This window comes from Schistocerca americana, chromosome 3, assembly GCF_021461395.2.
Source record: "Schistocerca americana isolate TAMUIC-IGC-003095 chromosome 3, iqSchAmer2.1, whole genome shotgun sequence".
Classification (NCBI taxonomy): Eukaryota; Metazoa; Arthropoda; class Insecta; order Orthoptera; family Acrididae; genus Schistocerca; species Schistocerca americana.
Window position 1 is genome coordinate 372,254,221 of NC_060121.1, and position 24,468 is coordinate 372,278,688.

Below are 24,468 nucleotides of genomic sequence, written 5' to 3' on the forward strand. Positions count from 1 at the left end.
ACCGGCCGGCGGCGGGGAAGTATTATGTGGTCAACAGAAAAGCAGCAACAACAGTATGGGTCGGTCAGTAGAGCTCAGTGACATAGAACGTGGACTAGTTATTGGATGTCACGTGAGTAACGAATCAATCACGGACATTTCAACATTCAAAAGAACCCCAAGAGACTGCTGGTGATGTGACTGTGAGTTGGAAACGCGAAGGAATGACCACAGCTGAACCACGACCGAGCAGACCGCATGTACTGACAGGGAGGTACCGTAGAGCATAGCGAAGGGAGGTTTTAAAAATCGCATGAAATCAGCGAAAGGGACTACTCTTGTTTCCAGTAGGTGAGCTAGCACAATGACTATGAGAAGGGAGTTCAAGGGAATACAATGTTCATGCAACTCATCATCAGCCACACATTTCTGTAGTTACAGGTAAACGACGCTTGAGGTGGTGTAAAGAGTGATGGCACTGGGCAATGGATGATTGGAAACAAGTTGGATACTAAACGTGATTTACAGCCTAGTCAGAAAGTATGCACATTATGTGCACTCATTTGGCACCTATAGCATGCAACTGCTATATCTTGGTAAAAATATAAAACAGCTCGTAGATAAAAGCTGGTATGCGTTATTGTCATGGTAGTTTTGTTTCCAGAAACGTTAGACACATGGGATAGTTAGTAATTACGGGTTGAATCTTAGTGGCAGAGCTAAAGGTGGAAATTCTACACCCATTTCTCCTCAACCAGTTACGGTAACCAGTTGTCTACATTTGAGGGCTGTAGAGTGATGTTCATTACAGGACCAAGAGACTAGCCCACTTCGTTGAAAACCAAAGTTTGACGAGATGGAACCCATAGAATCGGGATTGCCATACTTCTTCTTTTGTTGTGATGTCTTCCATAAAAAAATTTCGGTTCATCTTATTATCCCACTTTGGCTTTTCGATGGGCTGCAACATACTATTGGGTGTAACGTTATAAGGAGGCTTTGGAACCTCGAAAGGTGACGACCAAACTTGAGCTTCTCGTACCGCTATAGTTTCCGAAGTAAAAGCAGAGCATTGTGAGGACAGTCAACATTGCTTGTGCTTGGGGGCAAAGAATGCACACGCCACTGCTGCAGTGTTTTGATATGTAGAACAAGCATCAGAAACTTGAACAAAATGTTGCTTGGAACTTGAAGCACTTGTGAATCGAAAGAAAGACAAAACGGTTGCTAGTGGGCATGGAAATAAATCAATTGGGAAAGCTGAAAATTTGTACCGGACCAGTACTCGAACCCGGAGTTAATGATTCTCATGAGCAATTACCTTAACCGTTCGGTCATCCGTAAATGGTCCCTGACCGTCGCAAAGTTCCGACTTGTCCTCACACAACTGACGTAGTGTTCCCGCCCATTAAGGCTCAATACTCGTAGCATTTGCTGATCCCCATATGAGTTCGAGCGTGTGGTGTACATCTGCACAGAAGCGATTATTGGGCACATCGAGCTCTACAAGTATTTGTGTTCGAACTGTTTCCATTATAGCTAACTTTGAATGTAGAAGTTTCCCAGCTGCTGTCGCAATGGAATCCCATTTACATTGGTAAACCGCTATCCCTGAAACAGGTACAGGTTGGAGATAGGGTGTATAACTGCTTCCAGGAGCAACAACAATTTGATTTTCAATATTTCGGGTGTTGATCGAATTTAAGAAGTTAAAATTTTGCAATAATCTACTCATTAAGAGGGTTAATCTTATGTTAAAAGCTTAAGACCAGTATTAGAGTTAGAAACTGAGTTTTTTTTATTAGAGCGTAACTGGCGGCCCGCAAATACCCGGACTTTATTCATACAGTATTTGAGAATGACAGCACTTACCGACTTTCAACAAATTATAAACATATAAAGTAAGTATGGAAAGTAAGCTGAATGATTTTTTCCTGCCAATCTGAAACGGTGCAGTGTTGAGATTAGTGGGGGAGAAGTTGGTGGGGGTCCTGGGAAGACAATGCGTTCTCTGCCACTTGCCTGCTGGCCGCCCAAATGATTCAAATGGCTCTGAGTACTATGGGACACAACGTCTGAGGTCATCAGTCCCCTAGAACTACTTAAACCTAACTAACCTACGGACATCACACACATTCATGCCCGAGGCAGGATTCGAACCTGCGGTTCCAGACTGAAGCGCCTAGAACCGCTCGGTCACTGCGGCCGGCGATGGCCGTCCCCCAGTGCGGTATGATCGTAGTGTGTACCTGTGTTCGAGTGACGTGTCAAGAGATCAACATGCCACGATCGACTGAACAGTGCAGCGACAGGTGCTGCGACAGGCCATCAAATTTTGTGTTAAGTTAGGGAAATCAAGCAGACTGGCACACGGAGGTTCCCCAAAATAAAAAAAAAGCAAGGATGATGAAGTTAGGGGTGAAGGCGATTTTCATCGTCATTTTTGATTCCATAGGCATTGTCCCCTAGCAGTTTGTACCACAGGGACGAACTGTCAACAGCTAATTTTACTTGCAAGTCCCTGAAAGGCTCCGAAACCGCGTGCTTCACGTCAGGAAGGAGATCAGTGGAAAGTGTCGACTCCATCACGACAACGCGCCGTGTCATACTGCCTTCGTTGTTAGCGAGTTCCTGGCCAGGCACAGTGTGGCAACGCTGCCCCAGCAAAGTAATATCTCCTTGTACAACAATATATTTAGTTAAAACACCAGACAATTTGCACCAAACATTCAACTTGTCATCTGCATTAATTCTCCGGCGATCTGGGAACAGCGGACTTCTTTTTGGTTCTTCGAATAAAGAGAAGCTTAAAGGGTCACCATTTTGGGACGGTAGGAGCCACGAAACATGCCGCGATGAGGTGTCTGAATGAGGTTCTCGTCTATGTGTTCCAAGAAGCCTATCAGAGCTGAAACAATCGCTAGAAAACGTGTACTGACGCCAAAGAGTGCCATTTTGAAGAATATTAATCATATATACTTTTATTTTCAATAAATTGTTCTTTACTGATTTACTCAACACATCCATTTCAGACCTCTGCGAAACATTTTTTTCGCTGACACCCTCCACAAAATAATGGAAGGGAAAAAGTTTCTCGCTTAGAATATTTTCGCTGTTCGTGCAGGCCTGCCGCTGTGGCCGAGCAGCTGTAGGCGCTTCAGTCCGGAACCGCGCTGCTGCTATGGTCCCAGGTTCGAACCCTGCCTCGGGCTCGGATGTGTGTGAGGTCCTTAGGTTAGTTAGGATTAAGTAGTTCTAAATCTAGAGGACTGATGACCTCAGATGTTAAGTCCCATAGTGCTCAGAGCCATTTGAACCATTTTTGCTCGTGCAGTCAAACTTAGGTATCAGGCATGAGGCTCTAATTTATTACTTTTTACTATCGATTATATTCGCAACACAGTTTGCAGAGGGTATCCACATGTACCACTGAATGTACCCCTCTAATTAAATCTCTGTGCGACCCATAGTTAAGGAGAATGAAGGCGCGCCCCCTTAGTCATGCGGTCTAACGCACAGCTTTCCGGGCGGGAAGGGGTGCCTGGTCCCCGGCACGAATTCGCCCGGCGGATTTGTGTCGAGGTCCGGTGATCCGGCCAGTCTGTGGATGGTTTTTAGGCGGTTTACCATCTGCCTCGGCGAATGCGGGCTGGTTCCCCTTATTCCGCCTCAGTTACACTATGTCGGCGATTGCTGCGCAAACAAGTTCTCCACGTACGCGTACACCACCATTACTCTACCACGCAAACATAGGGGTTACACTCGTCTGGTGTGAGACGTTCCCTGGGGGATCTACCGGGGGCCGAACCGCATAATAACCCTGGGTTCGGTGTGGGGCGGAGGAGGGGTGAAGTGGACCACTGCGGCTGCGGCGGGGACGGAGACTGTCTGTCGTTTCTGGGCCCCCGGTTAACATACAATACAATACAATACAGTAAGGAGAATGATGTCATAAACATTTAGATGCGTGAAAAACTGCTTTTTGCTTAAAATGAAACATAAGTTACCCAGGCAATATTCATCCAGTGCTTCATTATGAGAACAGTTGGCAACCTTCAACAAACTTTAAGCATAATTTCAAACCTTTTCTAATTTTTTTCTCGCTTACAAGCTTATCGACAAATATTTACCACATTAACTCACTTGTAAAACAAACAGACGTTTAAGCTGCTGAACGTGGGAGCTCGATCCCTTAAAGGATAGGGGGTTTACTGGTATGAGAATATATTGTATACGGTTATCCGACAGAATACCTCGGCCGGTGATACTTATGGAATTGAGTGCTGCCACTAGCACTCGACACAGATTCCATATTTCCCTTGTAATCATTGTGAACGGAAGGTTGTCTGTTATTCCTCGGCACTTCACTTGTAGCGCAGTTTTTTAAAACTGACCGGAGAGAAGCGGTGGCGCGTTGTAACTCTCCGAAGAGTCCATTTAGTGAGCTGTTCGGGTGATTCACGTGTTTGCTGGTTCGCGCTGGAGGCAGCCAGACAGTCCAGTGTGTACTGTAGCGGGCGCCGCCTCCTGTCGGAAGGGGAGTGACGAACGGCCGTTTAGCGGAATGGCGAGCCCGCCGCGTTTATTGCCCTTCCCTGCTGCCCCCGCTTTTAGCTCCCCTATTCTGGCTTCTTTGTAGATTGCTCTCAGGTCTTTCCTTTCAACAAGCTTTCTATCTATCACGCGAGGCGAACAACATTAACGGTGTGCGTCATGCTGCCGGACAGGGGCGAATGATTCAGACCCTATTTCTCTGGTGCCATCAGTGTTGCAACGTCATCTGTTAGTAATAGCCTGTTGCTGGTGTCTGTTTCCTAGGTGTTAAAACCTAGCGGGGTGGTACAGCAGCAAAAGCCATGAACCGAAACCAGTCAGTGCTGCTGTCGTAACAAAAGACCTGTGTGTTTCATTGCGTCACAGCCAACTAACGACAATATAATCTCTATAAAAGGGTTCCCCAAACTCCGGTCAGAGGGGAGTGAATAAGTGCTATTGATATCATGTTGGTTTCTTTTTTTCGACATTTTTATGATATTAATTATCTCCTTAAACCATTATCAATATTTCTGCGTTATTAGATGTGATTTAAAATTTAAGTAACCATTGAATAAAACAAGTTTATCTCATTTTTAAAAATCTATTCACCTTCAAAATAAACAACCAAAAAAGAATCAAAGTACCAAGATTCTCGAAGTGTTCCGTCAGAGGAAAAAGTTTGGGAATCCATGCTCCATTACAATACCTACATTATCTTTTCCTGTTACTGACAAAGCTGAGCTGCTTTTGCGTATCTAACGACCTTTCTCTATGTGAGCAGTACCCCTTACAGATAACTGACTAAATAATTTCTTTTAAATTTTTTTAACTTGAGTGGGGGCTTCAGAAAGTAAAAAAAATGGTTCAAATGGCTCTGAGCACTATGGGACTTAACTGCTGAGGTCTTCAGTCCCCTAGACTTAAAACTACTTAAACCTAACTAACCTAAATACATCACACACATCCATCCCCGAGGCAGGATTCGAACCTGCGACCGTAGCGGCCGCACGGTTCCAGACTGTAGCGACAGGAACCGCTCGGCCACTCTGGCTGGCTCAGAAAGTAAGTCACACGTGTCGTCTCACACTAAGACCAAGGCATAGCAAAAATGGCACATTGTCAAAAGAGAGTACATGTTCAGAGCTTCCCACAGACATAGCTCTGCTGCGATACGGATAACAGGTGCATCACAGTGCGGGATTTAAATGAAGCGACAACTGTAAATGTCCTCCAAACTTGAAGTACACGGGAAACTATGGTTCTTGAGGGGAAAATGTCTAAGTTGCACGCAGATTCGGTATATGGGCGAAACGCGATGTCGCGTTCAGCTGTAATGAAATAGTACCATCAATTTGAACAAGGCTGCGCAGGCGTGGGTGGTGTTGATCGGGAAGTAGGGAAGATCTTGCCTCCTTTACGATTTCCATTTTTTCGGCAAACTGAAAGAAATTCTGGGGGAGGGGACAGAGATTTTCGAACGATGCGTATGTTCACACAACGAGTTTCGAAAGGCTCTGTGATTAAGAAGCAAATTTCTATAGTTGAGGAATTCAACGGTTAGTGGAACGTTTCGACGGCTCTTTACAGATACTTGGTGAGTATGTTTAAAACTATTGTTGTGTATTGGAATCACTGAAGTGAGATGATAAGGCTTCTCACAGAGGTGCTGTAATTACTCCTACTGCTGTACTTGTCGAGCACATGCATTAAGGGAAAGAGCGTGTGATCACTTGCAACCCCGTTCAAGGGTTGTGAGGTAGCAGCCACCTGTGACCGATATAGAAGCTATTTGTGGGATGTCTGTGGCCGGGCTTCTGCTTTTACGTCGCCTCGACACGCCAGGCCGCCATTTTCAGCGAAGGGTGCGGTGCCGAATGAGACTGCACACCGGGGTCGCTCATATTTTTCAAGTTTCATTTTCTTTCCTTTGTGTCACTTCCTCAGTTTGGTTCTACTGCACAACGAGCTGAGTAGTTTGTGCTCAACAAGAGGAGGAAAACGCCCATATAAATCGCGTCTTTATCTCGAAAACATGGTAAACAGATAGGTGATTAACCAGTAACTTTATTGGTTTCAACTTTATTGTTGATATTTCTGCGTTCGATTCAGTAATATACTCTACAACACTGCTATGTACAATACCTATGAAGTAAGTATCATAAAACGACACTTCTTGTTAATAATCATTATTTTTTGATAGTCTATTTTGTGCCCTGGAAACTTATGACGATACTCAAATGCAATATGAAGCTCATACTGTTTGTGTTTCTTTAATTTAAATAATTTATTGTAATCGTATATGAACCTGACGTCTCTCTTAGCTGGTTTCTTTGAAACTTCCAGTTTATTAACTTGGTATATATATGTGGCGACTGTTCTTTCAGAGAGTCCGAAAGAACAAATACCACATGTAGGCTACATAATGAAGGCGAGACGGCCAAAGATCTCTTCACTATGGATGCAAAAATTGGCGAAGTGCCGGGAGTAATGAGAATAATGGGCAAGGGGCGCTTCGTTCGTAGTATGTGGACAGTTTAAGAATTTGCGTCTGACGGGAGTCGTGCTAGGGTAGCCTGTGCAGTTGCGCTGGCCGCAGTGTCCGGGTGGCGCAAGTGGTCAGCGCATGTGCCTAGCAAGCAGGAGACCCGGGTCCGAATCCCAGTACGGCACAAATTCTCAACTTTCCCCATTGACTTAAATCGTAGTGGGGCAAAACTGGGGGAAATCGCAAGAAAATTATGAAGACTTTAAAAAAGTGCCATATAAGATATACCGTGCAACAAAACTTTAGAATTAAAAAAAAGGATAAACCCAAAGAGGCCTTTGTCTTTACTAAGAATTCTTCTGTCTCGATCGATTAATATACAGGGTTGATCGTCTAAGCTGTTAAAATGAATATGTACGGAACACATATAATGTTGTGGGGAAAGCAAACTAAAGACTGCGATTTAACGCCAGAACACTTAGAAAATGTAACAGATTTGTTAAAGAGACTGCTTACACTACGCTTGTACGCGCTTTTCTGGAGTACTGCTGTGCGATGTGGGCTCTGCATTAGATAGGATTGACGGAGGACATCGAAAATGTTCAAAGAGGCTTAGCTAGTTTCGTATTATGGCGAAACAGGGGAGAGTGTGCCACGGATATGATACACGAATTGGGGTGACAGTCATTAAAACAAAGGCGTTTTTCGCTGCCGCAGCACCTTCACATTAAATTTCTATATCAACTTTCTCCTCATACTGCAAAAATATTTTGTTGGCCCCACCTACATACGGAGAAATGATCATGATAATAAAATAAGAGAAATCAAAGCTCGCAAGGGAAAGATTTAAATCTTCGATTTTTGCGCGCGCTTTTACAGAGTGGAATTGTAGAGAAGTAGCTTAAACTTGGCTCAAGGAACTCTCTGCCAGGCACTTAATTGTGAATTGAAGAGTAATCATGTGAATGAGCCATTAAAACGGTATATTTCAGATTTCATCAAAATTAATTATAAGAAAGTCGTTACTAAAGGATATATAGTCTTCTTTCGTAGAAATATTAATTGCAGAACTATCTTTACCACCGCAAATCTATTCAATGAAATTATGGCACTTTATGCTGCTAGTGTATAAAAGAGGCGAATAAAAATTTAAATGACGCCTAACTGACAACCTCAGCTGCCGACAGGTGTTCTTGTTATTCCTCGATGTGGACAGCTGAAAATGTGTGCCCCGACCGGGACCCGAACCCGGGATTTCCTGCTTACATGGCAGACGCTCTATCCACCTGAGCCACCGGGGACACAGATGAATAGCGCGGCTGCAGGGACTTATCCCTTGCACGCCTCCTGTGAGACTCACATTCCCAACTGTCCACAATTCTACATATGTATTGTACCTTATAGACATTTTATTCTCGGAAATAATATACGTAGCTTGATTGTCGCCTGATGCGGAAGTTCGTGTTACCGTACGTAGCCGTCACGCCCAGCTGATGGATCACTGCAGGTAAGTAAGAGTAACCATAAATTGTTTCGGAGAAGAGCCATTTAAAACTGGTGGTAATCACTCTTCGCAACATTATGCTGAACCGACATTTCATTTGGAAGACGAAGGATGTCTCATCTAGGGAAGATGCACCATTTAACTATAGCAGTTGTTCTGTTTTTATTTCTTCCAGAGCGTTGAAAGAAAAATGAACACCACAAACTGGATATGTAAGACAGAAAACTGCTGCATAAAGATTCATGAAGAAGGAAGTATCGCACAACGTACTGACTTCGGGGGCAGGTGGAACAGCAGCAGATATGCGACAGCACGCGTACCCAGTCGCGAACCGAATACGTAGCAGTGTGTCGGCTGCTGGAGTGGGGGAGAAGATGCTCGACGCACCACAGCCCTGGGCACTTTGTCGTCTCGTTTTGTTTCGGCTCGATGGTGATGGTTGTCCCAGTCGAGATGACGTGGAATGGTGTCCGTAGATCATGACAACTCCAATCTGTAACTATTATATAAACAAACTCGTCGCGCGGTTTGGCTATTTTTCAGATACTGTCTCTCAAAACTGATATCAACGTCTCGATGGAGCAGCACGCCGGAGAGTGTGTGTCGCCCTTGCTTGTAATTAAAGCAATGGTGTTCGATGTCTGTCGATCTTCTCCACTGATAAATATGGCGACTGCACCACTCGATAACGTGAAGACTCCCTTGATCTGAAATGATTACCAAAAGGCCTTTTGGTGTTCGCGACAGATTTTTCAGTTTACGCAACTGTAGTTCTTATGACCGGTTTGAGAATGGGTATTCAAACGTTGAAAATATGTCTCGAATCATCAAGCCATCACCCAAGACGATGTCATATCATGATTCTTGCGAGGATATTGAGTTGTTAATTATTATTCTGTCGTCAAGGCGTCGCCATGTTGCGTATTCAACAACTACACGACGTAATTCCAGAGATAACATACCCTTGAGCAATGTTCAGAATGCGACGTATTTCGGTGTAACTTATTGCTGTTCACAGTTAAATTGTCACTAAATCACTTTTCACTTTTACGTTATCCGGAGAATCAGTTAATTCCACAAATACACATTAAATGTCCATTAAATAATGTAGGCGACACGAAGAATTAAAGTTTAATTAACGTTTATTGTTCTTCGTAATTATTTGTCCCTACACTGAGCAGACACACCGACTTTTCATTCAGTGAATTGCGTCTATTAGCATCTGCAATTCTGACTTTGACGATAGCTTCCGACAACACGGCGCAACTGTAAGTTCTTCGTGATTGCGTTTATCTGTTGCCTACTCAAGTCTAATAATTGAGTTTGTGTCGGCGATCAGTCTCTTTCTGTGTCCTTTGATGTTCGTGACTGTTAAGTATCACGAAGGCTAAGTCCCATCACAAATCGGCAATCACACGAGTTATTTTTCTGTCACATATATCAACTACCCCGTTATCTGTCTAAACGGTAAAGATGACTTTACTTCAGTCCGACTTCTGACTGATACTTCCAACCGTAAAAGTTTTTAACTCCGGATCGGTTTTTAAAACAATCTAGTAGCGCTTAACATGCGTACTACTATTGCAAGAGTACAAGAGAGAAGTGAAGTTAACATCTCCATTGCCGAGTTACATTGCAGTCACAGCGAACTTACAGCTCGATGCGGCTACAACTCTCTTCCAGGATAAATGTTATCTTTGGTCAATTTATGGTCTGGGCTTTAAACTTCGTAATTAATAATTTTTTGAATTCTTTCTTTAAGGTTTCTATTTCGTATCATATGGTATTCTTTCATTCAGTCCTTTCTTTATGATAAGCATTAGTATTTACATAACATTTTTGTTAATCAAACAAAATTTTGTTGTCAGTAGCTGTCATCACTGTCAGGATGACTGATTTTTCTATTTCTTTTTGCAACAAAAGGGTGTACATTATGGGTTCTATAATTGGGCTGTTACAGCACCGACGGCGGGGACAGAGCAGCGGGTCGGATGGGAAAGGGGGGGTGGGGGAGGAAGGAAAAGAGAAAAGCAACGTGCTAGCTCCTAAGCAGTCAATTCGTTTGCGCATCTGACAGTGGTAACAGTGTCAGTTGACGAAATGTGCTCGTTAGACATCCGGCAGTTCATCGGTGACTAAAAGGGGCGATCAAAAAGTTTTCGTTCAGGGGCCATACACTTATAGAATCGGCTTGCCAATCAGGCAAAATCGCCGCGAGCATTGAGCCAACCATCCCACCGACTCACCGGGTTAATCACAACCGTCTGGTGAAACATCGTGTCCCGCTGCGTGAAGAAGTCTGGAACTGCCAGCTGCACATCCTCGTTCGACAGCGATCGTCGGCCCTTCAAGGCCTTTTTTTAAGCGACCGGAGGCGTGATAACTGCTTGAGGAAAGATCGAGACATAGGGCGGGTGGTCGAGTGTCTCGCAGTTGAGTTGCTTACCTTCTGCGTTACGACACTTGCGATACGGGGACGTGCGTTGTCATGAAGCAAGCGCAACATTCCACTACGGTTTTTCAGACAAACAAGCTGTTCCATACACATTATTCATCATCCGATGGATGTGTACCGGTGTTTGTCCCTCGGTAGCAAAGAAAAGAATTATATCGCGATGGTGGTGTTTGGACGCGTTTGGTAATAACATCACCATAGTTCAAGGTTCCGCATTTACCGCACGCACGTCAGGAAGACGCGAGCGCTACACTAATCGCTTGCCTCTATGTCGGTGTTTACATACACATATCAGAGTCGGCGCTCCATCAACGTCCTCAAACGGAAACTTATTGATCGCCCCTTATATATAACCACGAATGACGCCAGGAGAAGAAGGAAGAATCACAAGCATTGATTTTTTTTCAAGACTTTTATCATTTGCTTCAGAATGTCTTGAGACATTTGCTTCAGAATAGTGTGTAATCTGGAGACATGTGTATTGATTATGCTACAGTCTGGATGACTGACTGATCTGGTGTTGTAACACTAACCAAAACGGCCTTGCTGTGCTGGTACTGCGAACGGCTGAAAGCAAGGGGAAACTACAGCCGTAATTTTTCTCGAGGGCATCCAGCTATACTGTATGGTTAAATGATCATGGCGTCCTCTTGGGTAAAATATTCCGAAAGTAAAATTGTCTCCCATTCGGATCTCCGGGCGGGGACTACTCAAGAGGACGTCATTATTGGGAGAAAGAAAACTGGCGTTCAACGGATCGGAGCGTGGAATGTCAGATCCCTTAATCGGCAGGTAGGTTAGAAAATTTAAAAAGGGAGATGAATAAGTTAAAGTTAGATATAGTGGGAATTAGTGAAGTTCGGTGGCAGGAGGAACAAGACTTTTGGTCAGGTGAATACAGCGCTATAAATACAAAATCAAATAGGGGTAATGCAGGAGTAGATTTAATAACATCGAGTATAGAAAAATGGTTCAAATGGCTCTGAGCACTATGGGACTCAACTGCTGAGGTCATTAGTCCCCTAGAACTTAGAACTAGTTAAGCCTAACTAACCTAAGGACATCACAAACATCCATGCCCGAGGCAGGATTCGAACCTGCGACCGTAGCGGTCTTGCGGTTCCAGACTGCAGCGCCTTTAACCGCATGGCCACTTCGGCCGGCCATCGAGTATAGATTTAAGTGTAAGGAAGTAGTTTCTGAAAGTATTTGTATGGAGTGTAGCCATGTATGGAAGTGAAACGTGAACGATAAATAGTTTGGACAAGAAGAGAATAGAAGCTTTCGAAATGTGGTGCTACAGAAGAAAGCTGAAGATTAGATTGGTAGATCACATAACTAATGAGGAGATATTGAATAGGATTGGGGAGAAGAGAAGTTTGTGGCACAACTTGACTAGATGAAGGGATCGGTTGGTAGGACATGCTCTGAGGCATTAAGGGATCACCAATTTAATACTGGAGGGCAGCGTGGAGGGTAAAAATCGTAGAGGGAGACCAAGAGATGTAGGTTGCAGTAGGTACTGGGAGGTGAAGAAGCTTGCACAGGATAGAGTAGCACGGAGAGTTGGATCAAACCAGTATCAGGACTGACGAACACAACAACAACGACAACAACAACAACAACAAAAACTATTACTTGTACTCTCAGAAAGTACATGTTTTTGTTCCTGTCGATAATTGTCGCCCTCTTTATGTTATGTTAATAAACAGAGATTAAAAACAACTTCTCATACAGGTGAAGTTCAAAATGGTTCAAATGGCTCTAAGCACTATGGGACTTAACAGCTGAGGTCATCAGTTCCCTAGACTTAGAACCATGTAAACCTAACTAACCTAAGGACATCACAAACATCCATGCCCGAGGCAGGATTCGAACCTGCGATCGTAGCAGCAGCGCGGTTCCGGACTGCTGCGCCTAGAACCGCTCGGCCACAGTGGCCGGCACAGGTGAAGTATTTGAATGGTTCTATCTTCTCTTCTTTCACCTCACCTCTTTCGTACAATATGAAATGGGTGAGGTATCAACGTCTGCAAATGTAGCTAATTCTACTATACGTTTCTCTCTTTTGAACATCTTTAGAAAGTGGATAGAAAGCTATGTACTAGTTCAATTACGGAAAAAATCAAGTGGTTTATTATTTTAAATGCATGATTAATTCATATGAAAGCAAAACTGTATACTGTTTCAGAAATCCACTGAAGACGATATAAAATGTAATATGTGTCTCAGTCAATAATTACTTTCACTGCAACACGAAAAAGAGGTTTTGTATATGAGCGAGCAGTTGATTCCACCCTTAGGGTACGTATCGTGATGCCCATTCATTTCTGAACAGCATTTGGTCGTTTATGTAATCTATTGTCTACTTTTGTATTCTGCAAGCCATTTGCGGTGTGTGGCGGAGAGTACTTCTGTCACAACTGCGTTCCCTCATCCCTGTACCATTCGCGAATGGATTAGATAACTGTGGCGACCTTCATATAATGCGTTGCAGACGACGTGACATTCGACATAGTTCTGCACTGAATACTCAGTCCGCTGTGTTTATTGTCGGTCCCCAGCTTGCTTACAATTCGACGCGGCGAACTCACCTCCGTGCACAGATCCGGATGTGTTCAGCCCATGACGCGGCAAGCGTAACTGCTACATTTGTTATTGCTGCTGTGCGGTTCCGTTCTGAAGTCTGCATTCCGTACGTCAGTGTATGCGTTATGTGGGCGTGCGCTCGCTTCCATTAGAGCTGTTACGTTTGACAAAAGAATGGGAGTTTCAGAATTTGTGGCCAGGGACGTGTGTTAGTGATCAGCTCACTTTGATCGCTGGTGCGCGAGAGATATGTCAATAGGGCATTATTTACAATGTCTGTAGCTTATTCTGTACGTGATTATTTTGTGCTGTTTACTTTTTGTGCATCGAAGCAGCGCTTTAATCTGATGTGTGTGCTACTGCTGTTCGTAACTGCTTGCATTTGTGTATAAATATGTAGAATGGGCAAACAGATAAACTGAAGTAGGAGACCTATTGTAGTTTTAAATAGATACCCTCGTGGAGAGAGTCATTTTAGTGAGAAAGACCAGTTTTGATTGCGCAGAATGCCAGGGCAGGCTGAGGAAACAAACGGCCGACATGGTGAGTTTAGCGTTCTGGATCCTTTCTCTGGAGGGCTCAGGCGCAGGGATACAACTGGAGAGCGATACTGCGTAATTCCGCAAAGGACGAGGCCACCATTTGTTTCATAACAGTGTTATTTTTTCTCCTTATCATGGCATCGTTGTCATGGAGAGCAACATTATTCTCGGGCTGCCAAAGATCGCCTTCATGTGTAGAAAACTTTGATCACATTTGTTCAAAACTACAGAATAGAAAAGAACGTTAAGGTGCCAAGGAACCAGGGAGTCCATATAGGGTTTCCTTTCTTCCAGGAGTGCTACTTCTGCGAGGTTCGCAGAGCTTCTGTGAAGTTTAGAAGGTTGGAGACGAGATATTGGCAGAAGCAAAGCTGTGAGGACGGGACGTGATTCGTGCTTGGGTAGCTCAGTTGGTATAACACTTGCCCACGAAAGGCAAAGGTCCCGAGTTAGAGTCTCGGTACGGCACACAGTTTTAATCTGCCAGGAAGTTTCTATATAGGGTGTTTCAAAGTCTTTGTATCTCTCGTCTGAGAGTGATGGGACACACTCTGAGACATCAAGGGATCACCAATTTAGTATTGGAGGAAAGTGTAAAAATATCGAAAACGGAGGCTAAGAGGTAAATAGAACAAGCAGATTCAGAAGGATGTAGGTTGTAGTAGTTATTCGGAGACGAATAGCTTGCACAGGATAGAGTGGCATGGAGAGCTGCAGCAAATCAGTCTGGGGACTGAAGACGACGACGACAAATACGACAACAACAACGGTCGACCGCTGTGGCCAAGCGGTTCTAGGCGCTTCAGTCGGGAACCACGCTGCTGCTACGATCGCAGGTTACAATCCCGCCTCGGGCACGGATGTGTGTGATGTCCTTAGGTTAGTTAGGTTTAAGCAGTTCTAAGTTTAGGGTACTAATGACTTCAGATGTTAAGCTGCATAGTGCTTAGAGCCATTTCAACCATTTGAACAACAACAACAACAACAACAACATGACCGAGAGGCGGAAGTGAGTAGGCACCCTGTGGGGTGAGGACAGAATGTGAGTTGGCTGTAATCTAGTCATCTACTCTGTGTAAAAGGGGATAAGCCAAATTCCTGATTCATCTCTAAAATATCTTTATTCGCTTAGAGACACTCATTCTTAAGGTTTCCAGTTGAAAATTACTCTATCAGTTTGCTGGGGTAGGTAGTTTTCAGCACATCTGATTAGTAGACGGTGCTAATTCGGTGAAATCTCGTCGTCTCCAGACCAGTGAATATTAGACGATGCCTAGCGTTGCTGGGAAGCGTCACCGAACATTTTGTCTTGTAAGTAGCCTGTTTATGTGTCTGTATGTTGGCAGCGCGATAGACTGCATTAACAACTCTGACAGCGCTGTGAGCACTCTGTAAGAGACTCTGTGGCTGGTCGCACAGTCAGCGGTGATGGAAGTTGGAGGTGAACAGCCAGCAGTGCTGGAAGTTGGGAGTGAGTAGTCAGCAGTGATGGATGTTAGAGGTTAATAATTAGCATTGTTGAAAGTTTGTAGTATTAGCTCGCGTGGACGATCTGAAGATGTCAGACTTCGAGATTGAATATTACTCATGATTATATAATTTTTGGAACTGGATGTCACGAACGATTATATATCCTTTTAGTACTGGATGTCACATTGTTAAGGTAAAAATACATCGTTTTCTTTGCAACAAAATTTTTCCTTTTGCTAACCACATGCCTTTCAGTAGTTAGAGCCTTCAGTAGTTAGAATCTTTTATTTAGCTGGCAGTACTGGTGATGGCGGCATTGCTGCAGTTCGAGTAATGAAGATTTTTTTCAAATGTATAGGTTATTTTTAGTGTTTCTATTAATTCAGGGTCATTCTTTTGTATTAATTATTTGAAGTCAGGTTAACATTTCTGAGCAGTCAGTTTGCGTTGCGCTAAAATATTGTGGCTCAGTGTTGAGATGATAAAGGCAAGCAGAGTGACAGTACATTCCGTTTCAGTTATTTCTATTTAAGTAAAAAATTTAAATAAAGAAGTTTCATTCTCTAACAAAAGTTGTTCCTCATGGTGTGATCTATCAAAATGACTCTGAGCACTATGGGACTTAACTACTGAGGTCCCCTAGAACTTAGAACTACTTAAACCTAACTTACCTAAGGACATCACACACATCCATGCCCGAGGCAGGATTCAAACCTGCGACCGTAGTGGTCGCGCGGTTCCAGACTGTAGCCCTTAGAACCGCTCGGTCACTCCGGCCGGCAGTGGGTGAGTAATTCGCACACTTCTCTTTCGAACATCAGACGTTCTATTTTTGTATTTGCATTGATAACTTTGCTGCACGGGTAAATTTTTCAAGGTCACGTTGTAAGTGGTCTGCTCTGTTTGAAGATAGGCTTGCTAATGCAAAGTAAACCTAACATGCCCTGATTTGGAAATAACTGTGCCCTGTCGTAGATAAATGATGACGCATATAATAAATTAAGGAACGCAATCTGACTTTAGTATGAGGAAAAAAGTTATTTCAGTAGAATGTACCTACATTAAATCGTCCAACGGAAAAACAGTACGCATAGCAATAGTAAACTGGACACGAGTTAACATGGAGTATCATTTTTAAGAACCTAGCAATATTGTTGTAGTGATCCAACTTACAATTGGTCACAGTGCAGTGGGGATACAGACCCCGTACAACACAACCCCGTACAATACTCTTCTGGAGAATCGCATGTAGCGCCTCCGTAATTTCCAGCAGCATCAGAACCTACTTTATTTTCTATAAAAATTCACGAACGGAATGGAATACTCAGCATTTAGAATAATGCAACCTAATGTTGAAATGAAAAGCCATCTGGACTTACTGCAATGGATGAATTTATACAGTCAACGATTACGTATTACGCTGTAGTACTGCATAACGGATACAAAATTTGTTACATTAATGTAGTTAAATAGCAAATAAGTGACCAAGGAATCGCGATCAATAAGGAGTGTGAACTTTACTTCCTGTAATTGGTTCGTAAAATCAATTGAAGAGAGTGACACATGCCTTCTGACTGAACATACATCTCATGTTAGATGAAGTGAAGATTTTAATTTGTGAACAATGTTCCAATGCAAAGCCAAAAGAGTTTAATACGCTTAACTGGAGGGAAGGGTGATTAAATTAACTGGATAATTCTTCGGACCTGTAACGTATCCCAATCAATGAGGGAAGATTTTGGAATTTAAACTAAAATGCTAATGTTGCATTCTTCCGAAATATAATTGTTCGGAAGTCGGGATACGTGACAGTGACCACCGCAGGAACAAAAAATGGAAATCATTATAAGATAATTTCACTTCTTAATAATTTATCTTGCAGATTGTCTGTGTAAGTTGATTTTGTCACCTGCTTTGTTAGTAGTCAGGCTCAGAACCTCTGTTGGCCAGCAGATAGTTTTGTGCCGGCGAACTAAGATTGCGTGTAGTGTAATGCAACAAAATGACGTGCATTACATTAGGAAATATGACTCGGACTTCGCTAAAGAAATTTGGACTGCAAATTTCGATTTTTTTTTATCGTGCAATTCTGCACGTAACGGCACTCAGATGGCGCGCAAATCGTCGTCACCGAACTGACCGACTTACAACGTTCAAATGATTCAAATGGCTCTGAGCACTATGGGACTTAACATCAGAGGTCATCAGTCCCCTAGAACTTAGAACTACTTAAACCTAACTAACCTAAGGACATGACTCACATCCATGCCCGGCCTTACAACGTAATTAACATTGAAACATAACAAAAAAAAACTTTACACTGCGTCAATACAGGGTAGTAACATCATTCTTCACTTTCACGGTTATTATTTCAAATAGCTACTAGCAAATAACATGAGTTGCTTAAGTATGAAACTCGAACGAGGAAGAGCGTGACAAGTGATAAGAGGCGAAACGTGCCTCAAATACTTTTAAAATGAGTATCAAAATTCATCAGATGCTTTTAAATACAATAAATTGATTTACTGCAGATCGAAGGATTAAAGTCGGATTCTGTGAGCAGCCTCGTATCTATTGACTTCACAAAGACACCAGAAGATCGTAACGGCACGTGGAACACATTTCACTCCCCCGATACATTGCAATTTACCGACGAGAAATAGTGAAAATTTGATGGCGCAATGCTAGCGGGAAGTAAACTTGCAAATAAGCAGTACCTTCAGATAATGTCAACCGTATCAGAAAACTGCCATCTTGTGACGCCGCGTTCTACATCACGCCGTCGAGAATGGAGAATAAGTTAACTGTTTGAAAAGCTATGCTACATCATTCTCGACTGCCGGGCTGCGCGCTCGTTGGCTATCTTCCCCAGAGGTATGAGACCAACCCTGACAGAGACAACTTTTCAAAGGTAGTGACTACAGTCGATTCTGGTAAAGAAGCATCTTGGAATTCAAGCTTCGGTAATTATTTCGCGAAGCAATGAAAACATAGGGAAAGAGAAATACAATTATGAAACAGGAGAGTTAACGACCAGCTTTCAATATAAATAAACTACTTAATTTGGGTTAATTTTTCAAGTATTAATCCGTCTTTTCAACTAGTAAGCTTGAATTCTTCGGGCATGATGGACCGAACCGAGAAGTTTGTGGGTGTCCTCGCAGGCGCGAAGTGATGGAAACGGCAGTCTGTATGTGGCAACACGCGCCGCTGCCCCTCGCCGCTATTGGAGAGTAATTAGGTGTGACATATGGCGGAGGCGGTGAGCTGGTTTCGTAATTCCCTACCAGAACTGCCGCTGCTGCTGCGAAATACCGATGCTGCGAAAATCACACGCGCCCAATGGTCTCGGTAGAAACTAAGCGTACAGATGCAACACTTCAAGGAGAGTCAGCTAAAAGAGGCAGCACTATATCCAGAAAGAGTGAATATATCACTGAGGTATAAGGGGCTATGTGGTCAACTTTCTGGCCGACTAAATCACATGATGCTCATGGAATGATATTTCAAAATGAGAGAAAAATAATAGTATATCTACATCTACATGAAACAGCCACCGCTTCTTCCGATCTGACTCTGTATGCGTAGATGAGATATGATTTGAATTCAAAAAAATGGTGGTAACGGAAATGGAGAAATGTACGCCAAATGAATTAATATGAGATGATACTGATTCTCCATGGTATACAGAACGGGCCAGAAACTGTTACAGAAGCAACGAAAAACTCATGCCAAATTTAAAACAACGCAAAATCCCCAAGATTTGCAAAGTTTTACAGAAGCTCGAAATTTAGTTTGAACTTCAATGCGAGATGCTTTTAATAGTTTCCACGACGAAAGTCTGTCTCGAAGTCTTGCAGAAAACCCAAAGAGATTCTGGTCATATGTAGAGTACGCCAGCGGTATGATGCAATTAACACCGTCACTGCGCGATAACAATTGACAGCGCCACTAAAGCTGAGTTACTAAACACAGTTTTCCGAAACTCCTTCACCGAAGAAGACGAAGTACATATTCCACAATTCGAACCTAGATTAACTCTCAACATGAGTAACTTATAAGTGGATATCTTCGGTGTAGCGAAGCAGCTTAAATCACTTAATAAAGGAAAGGCCTCCGGTCCAGACTCTATAGGTTCATTTCATAGTATGCTAATACAATAGCTCCATTCTTAGCAATCATATGCAGACGATCGCTCATCGGAAGATCCACACGTAAAGGCTGGAAACTTGCACAAGTCACACCAATACCCAAGAAAGCAAGTTCCCCAAGGAAGTCGCCAGCTTGTCCCTCTGTTGCTCCTGATCCATGTAAACGATTTAGCAGACAATCTGAGAAGCCCTCTTAGATTGTTTTCAGATGATGCTGTCATTTGCCCGTTTGATAAGTCATTAAATGATCAAAACAAACTGCAAAACGGTTTAGACAACATGTCTGTGTGGTGCAATAAGTGCCAACTGACATTAAAGCTCATCTTCATGAGTACAAAAGGATTCCGTTGCATTTCGGGTACACGATAAATCGCGCAAATATAAAGGCTGAAAATTCAACTAAATACTTAGGGATTACAATTTAGAGTACTTTAAATTGGAATGATTACGTAAATAATGTTTTTGAGGAAAGCAAATCAAAGACTGCGATTTATTGGCAGAAATCTTAGAAGATGCAACAGATTTACTAAAGAGGCTGCTTACACGAAGCTTATACACCATCTTCTGGAATACTGGTGTACGGTGTAGGATCCGCATCAGATGGAATTGATGGATGACATAAAAATGTTCAAAGAATCAAAGAAGGGCAGCTCGCTTTGTATTATCGCGAAATAGGGGAGAGAGCGGCACGGAAATGGTATGTGAATTGGGCTGGCAATCATCAAAACAAAGGCGTTTTTCGCTGCGTCAGGACCTTCTTGAAATTTCCATCACCAGCTTTCTCTTCAGAGTGTATGGCGACCACCTACATAGGGTGGAATGATCATCATAATAAAATAAGGGAAATCAGAGCTCGCACGGAAAGATTTAAGTGCTCGTTTTTCCCGCGCGTTGTTAGAGTGTGGAACGGTAGAGAACTAGCTTAAAGGTGGTTCGATGAACCTTCTGCCAAGCACTTAGTTGTGAATCATAGAGAAATCACGTAGCTGTGGATGTAAATAGCTTTTAATCATTTATAGCTGCTGAATTGCAACACCCAATTTTTAAAAAATAGGACGCCATACTTTCTTTTGTCTTTCCGAAGAAATTTCAATGAGGTTTTCAACGAAAACAAAGGCAATGGAATGTAGTCGACTTAAATCACGTGATGCTCGTAGAATTATATTTCGAAATGAGATAATAATAGTAGTTGAGTATTCTTACATGGGCAGCGAAAATAACTGACGATGGCCGATGCAGATAGGATATCAAATGCAGAGCAGCAATAGTAAGAAAAGTGTTTATGGAAAGCATGAGGATGTTGATATTTAGTTTTAATTTAAATGTTAGCAAATCTTTTCTAAACGTAGATGGACGGACGCATGAAGATGGAATTAATGGAATTGGAATGAAAAATAAATTAATGGGATAACTTGGCTAAAGGGAGGAAACATGAGGCACAAAGGAATCGCCAGTTTGGTAACAGAGGGGATAAATGTGTGGGTGTGTGGGGGGAGGAGGAGGGGAGTAAAATTGTACAGAGAGACCAAGGGCTGAGTATAGTAAGCAGTTGAAACGGAAGTTGGTTGCAGCAGTTACGTGGAGATGGAGAGCGCCGAGAGCAACATCAAACGAACAATTAGAACAAAAACAACAACAGAAAGAGTGGAACCTGATCAAACAGTAACCAGAAAACAGTGTCGCGCATCACTGCACCGCCGTCAGGAGAAGACGTCCCACAAATGTCCGACCATAGGAACTGAATGAACTTGGAACATTTCTAATGATTTGTGTTAGCCGATATTAAACTGTATACGGAAAAAGAATTGTTGGAAATAAGTAGTGACTCATCGGTTCTTGCTTTATCTCCTAATATGGTGTCAGACCTTCTTTTGCCAGTCATAGTGCAGCAATTCGACGTGGCATCGACTCAACAAGTCATTGGAAGTTCCCTGCAGAAATACTGAGCCATGCTGTCTCTATAGCCGTCCAAAACTGCCAAATTGGTGCCGGTGCAGGATTTTGTGCACGTGCTGACCTCCCGATTGTGTCGCACAAATGTTCCTTTGGATTTATGACGGGCGATATGGGTAACCAAATCATTGGCGCGAATTGCCCAGAATGTTCTTTACACAATCGCCAACATCCATTCGCTCGATTGTCCAGATTGCTCTTCAAACCAATCAAGAATAATTGTGGCCCGGTGACAGTTCGCATTGTAATCCACAAAAATCCCAACGTTGTTTGGGAGTACGCAGTACATGAATGGTTGCAAATGGTCTCCAAGTAGCCGAACATAACCATTTACAGTCAACGATCGGCTCAGTTGGATTCCATGTAAACACAGCCCACGCCATTATGGAGCCACCACCAATTTGCAGAGCGCCTTTTCGACAACTTGGGCCCATGTTATCGTGGCGTCTGCGCCACTCTCGAACCCTACCATCAGCTCTTACCGACTGAAACCGGAATCATCTGTCCAGGCCACGGTTTTCCAGTCGTCTAGTGTCCAACCGATATGGTCACGAGCCCAGGAGAGGCACTGCAGGCGATGTCGTGCTGATACTGAAGGCTCTCGCATCAGTAGTCTGTTGCCATGGCGTATTAACGCCAAATTTCGCCGCATTGTCCTAACGATTCGTTCGTGGTACGTCCCATATTGATTTATGCGGTTATTTCATGCAGTGTTGCTTGTCTGTTAACACTGACAACTCTACGCAAACGCCGCTGCTCTCGGTCGTTAAGTGAAGGCCGTCGGCCACAGCGTTGTCCGTGGTGAGAGGTAATGCCTGTTATGGGCTATTCGCGGCACGTTCTTGACACTGATCAGTTGATTTCCGTAACGATTTCCGAAAGAGAATGTCCTACGCGTCTAGCTCCATCTACCATTCCGCGTTCAAAGTCTGTTAAATCCCGTCGTGTGGTGATAATCACGTGGGACACTATTCCACGTGAATCACCTGAGTACAAATGACAGCCCTTGTATGCCTTGTGTACGCGCTACTACCACCGTCTGTAAATATGCATATCGCTTTCCCATGACTTCTGTTACCTCAGTGTAAAGCCTCAACGAAAACACCTGAGTTTTATTTGGAAATTTGTGGTAATTTCCTACGGGACCAAACTGCTGAGGTCATTGGTCCCTAGGCTTACACAGTACTTAATCTAACTTAAACTAACTTACGCTGAGGACAACACATACACCCCTGCCCGAGGGACTCGACCTCCGACTGGGGAAAGCCGCGCGAACCGTGGCAAGCCGCCCAAGACCGCGCCGCTACCTCGCGCGGTGAGTTTTATTTGTTTGAACACTAACCTAAAGCTGTCTACAACTCGAAGGCCGATTTGAATACAACACTGCTTTACTAGACGTGGTCCTATTACAGGTGGTATGCCGTAACCTACCTTTGACCTTTAGATTGACTTACCCAGTTACTTGGATTCTGAACTACGAGCCGCGCGGGATTAGCCGAGCGGTCTGGGGCGCTGCAGTCATGGACTGTGCGGCTGGTCCCAGCGGAGGTTCGAGTCCTCCCTCGGTCATGGGTGTGTGTGTGTTTTTCTTAGGATAATTTAGGTTAAGTAGTGTGTAAGCTTGGGTACTGATGACCTTAGCAGTTAAGTCCCATAAGATTTCACACACATTTGAACATTTTTTTCTGAATTACGGTGCAGCTCGGTAATTACCACATTAACTAACACGAACAGAGGTGAAAGAAGTGATAAGTGACACACAAAAATCCGAGGACTGGAAACGTACCAGAGGCCTTTGGACCCTTCGTCTCACCCTTAACCGCTGCGCCACCCAGACAACGACACACTGAGTTATACTTGTCTCGACAGTAACTTAATATTATTTGTCTGATGACATTACAAAAACAAGAGTGCTCATATTACTCAATCCAAAGTACTCTTAGCCGACCGAAGTGGCCGTGCGGTTAAAGGCGCTGCAGTCTGGAACCGCAAGACCGCTGCGGTCGCAGGTTCGAATCCTGCCTCGGGCATGGATGTTTGTGATGTCCTTAGGTTAGTTAGGTTTAACTAGTTCTAAGTTCTAGGGGACTAATGACCTCAGAAGTTGAGTCCCATAGTGCTCAGAGCCATTTTTTTTAAAGTACTCTTGGTGCTAATTTTTGCTGGGATCATGAGCTGTGATCCAGTGCAGTTTAAGCGTACTGTCCTCAGAATGGCGGGGAAGCACTGCCGTATAGCGGCAGCATTGCTGCCGAAGCACCCGTTCGGCTGTTGAATGTGGTTCGCCGTCTGTGTGAGACTATGCGATCGTTGGGGCCAGTATTTCATTTTATAAGATATTGACAGTTAAAGATTGTCTATAACTTGTACAGAAACCAGACTGCAGTTAAGAGTCGAAGGAGACAAGAGAGAGGTAGTATCTGGGAAGGGAGTGAGACAGTGTTCTAGCCCATCTCCTGTTTTATGCAACATGTACATACACAAGCAGCAGAGGGAACTGAAGAGAAACTTGGGAAAGTGACCAAAGTTATGGGTGAAGATATGAAAACATAAACGTTTAGGGATGATGATGTAATCCCATCAGACATCGCGAAGACTGGATGGTCCGTTGAACTTATTGAATAGTGTCTTGAAAAGAGGTTCTAATATGAATATAAATCAAGGGAAATCGAATGTATTCGACTTAGAGCAACCGATGCTGTGGGCTATTGTCCATGTCCCACGTGCTCAGTGGTTTTTACAGCCAAAAATTTAAAGTCCGCAAATGGGTCTGAAAGCTAAAACCGCGCGAGATTAGCCGAGCA

At 43.4% G+C, this 24,468-nt stretch overlaps 1 protein-coding gene across 1 annotated transcript in view; it reads left to right on the top strand.

Moving 5' to 3' along the window:
• The window catches only part of LOC124607422 (serine/threonine-protein phosphatase PP1-alpha-like), a 558,241-nt gene that overhangs the window by 73,109 nt on the left and 460,664 nt on the right, over positions 1-24,468 (top strand). The window lies entirely within an intron of this gene.